Source organism: Schistocerca piceifrons, unplaced genomic scaffold (genome assembly GCF_021461385.2).
Source record: "Schistocerca piceifrons isolate TAMUIC-IGC-003096 unplaced genomic scaffold, iqSchPice1.1 HiC_scaffold_137, whole genome shotgun sequence".
Classification (NCBI taxonomy): domain Eukaryota; kingdom Metazoa; phylum Arthropoda; class Insecta; order Orthoptera; family Acrididae; genus Schistocerca; species Schistocerca piceifrons.
Genome location: NW_025727202.1, coordinates 17,501 through 20,000, shown reverse-complemented (window position 1 = coordinate 20,000; position 2,500 = coordinate 17,501). Strand labels below are relative to the sequence as shown.

The 2,500-nt window shown below is 57.2% G+C and overlaps 1 non-coding gene across 1 annotated transcript in view; it reads left to right on the top strand.

Annotated features, from left to right (window-relative positions):
* The first annotated feature begins 2,128 nt into the window (after positions 1 to 2,128).
* The window catches only part of LOC124732908, a 1,909-nt gene continuing 1,537 nt past the window's right edge, over positions 2,129 to 2,500 (top strand). Inside the window, exon 1 of the ribosomal RNA XR_007008856.1 lies at positions 2,129 to 2,500. This exon is cut by the window's right edge and continues 1,537 nt beyond it. This is a non-coding gene — a ribosomal RNA (small subunit ribosomal RNA).

The window sequence follows — 2,500 nt, the reverse complement described above, 5'->3', positions numbered from 1 at the left end:
TGTACCTTAACCTAACCCATGTTGTGCCTCAACCTAACCCATGTTGTGCCTCAACCTAACCCATGTTGTGCCTCAACCTAACCCATGTTGTGCCTTAACCTAACCCATGTTGTGCCTCAACCTAACCCATGTTGTGCCTTAACCTAACCCATGTTGTGCCTTAACCTAACCCATGTTGTGCCTTAACCTAACCCATGTTGTGCCTTAACCTAACCCATGTTGTGCCTTAACCTAACCCATGTTGTGCCTTAACCTAACCCATGTTGTGCCTTAACCTAACCCATGTTGTGCCTTAACCTAACCCATGTTGTCGCCTTAACGTAACCCACGTTGTCGCCTAAACCTGCTCTGTAATTGTTATACGACTCGTTCAATTACTGTAGTGTTGCCCACCCGCAACCCTCGCAATATAGTTCGCTACTCGCACTGCCCGCACCCCTGTGTATCGCTTCATGTTAAACACCTTGCAAGTCTTGCTCACTTTCCACATGCTCCTGCTGTACACTGTAATGTGGATGGCAGCAGGACGTACATGCCGCCCCTCCCCACGTCCCCACCTTGCCCCCTGCCTTCGCAAGCTGGTTGGTGAGAAGTTTGCATGTTCAATGCCCTTCGCATGCGACGTACTCAGGCTACGTTGTGGTGCGGCCTGTGTCAACTGTCCGCTGATGTCGTACGCGTGAACCACAATCTGTACTGCACATTCGTCCTTATGTACTGAATGATACATCGTGGCACATGTGTGACCGCACAACGACTGCGCCCAAAAACGGCGGACCATACAGTGCAAATATTGTGCACGCAGCTACGTGTCGTCTCCCTATGAGAGCTGGATTGCAGTGTGGTACGCCATAGAGACGTGTGGGAGGAACGGACGCCGTGGATGGCGATCAGCATGAGCTGTCTGTTGATGTATTCGGACCTAGTCGTCTCTCCTCACACACCGTGATGGCATGGTGCACCGCGTTCCATATCTGCGACATGCTACAGAGGCCGGTTGACAGTCGTTCGAGCAATGGACATCGCATACGTACGGGGGCCACCTTCCACGTATTGTCTAGGCGTGCACATTTTGTTGCGTGTATGTGGGCAGACGTAGTGTGGCGTGACACCTGACACAGGCATGCAATAATCGTTGAAGTTGCAAATGGCGATGGACGCCTGCGTTTTCTGGTGAAGTTACGCAAATGAACAAATGGTAACCTGTTGTGGTGCGGTTGTTCTCGCTAGGGGTGAATCGGTGATGGCGACGATAGGTTGAGGTACTAACCGGTTGTTCCAGCGATACCCACCATGCCGACGAAACTGAACGGCATCTGGGTGTGAAGCGATACGCGGCGGTGGCTGGGTGGGACCGTCCCCGGCCGGTGAGGGGGCGCCTCCCGGCGTGCTGGCCGCGCGGTGCGTGGGCGCACGCGCTACAGCCGGCTGGTGGGGGCGGCCAGTGGCAGGCGCGCCGGCCGACGGACGCGGCAGGCGTCGCAGCTGCGCGCCGGCGCACCCTGCGCGCGGCGCCGTGCGGCCAAAGTAGGTCCTCGCGGGCCCGGTGCGAAGCGCGGTGGACATCTTCAGTGTGCTGGTCCGATTGAGGACTGTGTGCGTTGAGGATGCGCCGCCGCCCGGCGCTCGGCGCCGCGACGCCGTCTGCTGCTCGGTCGCCCCAGCGGTTCTCGCTGGTGGTTTGTATCGCAGCTGTGCGGATGTGTTGGCGCGTGCGCTGTGCTGGGAGAGTTCGCTTCGGCACCCAAGTGGGGCTTTTGTCCTTCTGTGGCGCTGGCGTTGGAGCTGCCGGTCACCGTAGGTGGCGCGTGTTGTCTCCCGCCGGCAATGCCACGACAGCACGCTCCCGGGCCTCTGTCGGCAGCGGCAAGCTCAGTTGGGAGCACGGGTGGTCGCACCGAAAGCGTCTACTCGCCTAACTCCGGGCGATTGCGCCTCTCTCGAACCCGACCAAGTACTTGGGACGGCGCTGCGCGCCGCCGGGACCTGAGAGGGTTTCGAGGTGTATTGTGCAGGGGAGCTCAGCCTCCTCCTGTTTGCAGAATGATTGAGCGGACGCTTGCGTGTTCGCGCGGGCCCCCGGGACACACTCCCGGGCGGCCGGCTGCTCAGCTCTAGTTGACGCAGCTCCCTGGTTGATCCTGCCAGTAGTCATATGCTTGTCTCAAAGATTAAGCCATGCATGTCTCAGTACAAGCCGCATTAAGGTGAAACCGCGAATGGCTCATTAAATCAGTTATGGTTCCTTAGATCGTACCCACGTTACTTGGATAACTGTGGTAATTCTAGAGCTAATACATGCAAACAGAGTCCCGACCAGAGATGGAAGGGACGCTTTTATTAGATCAAAACCAATCGGTCGGCTCGTCCGGTCCGTTTGCCTTGGTGACTCTGAATAACTTTGGGCTGATCGCACGGTCCTCGTACCGGCGACGCATCTTTCAAATGTCTGCCTTATCAACTGTCGATGGTAGGTTCTGCGCCTACCATGGTTGTAACG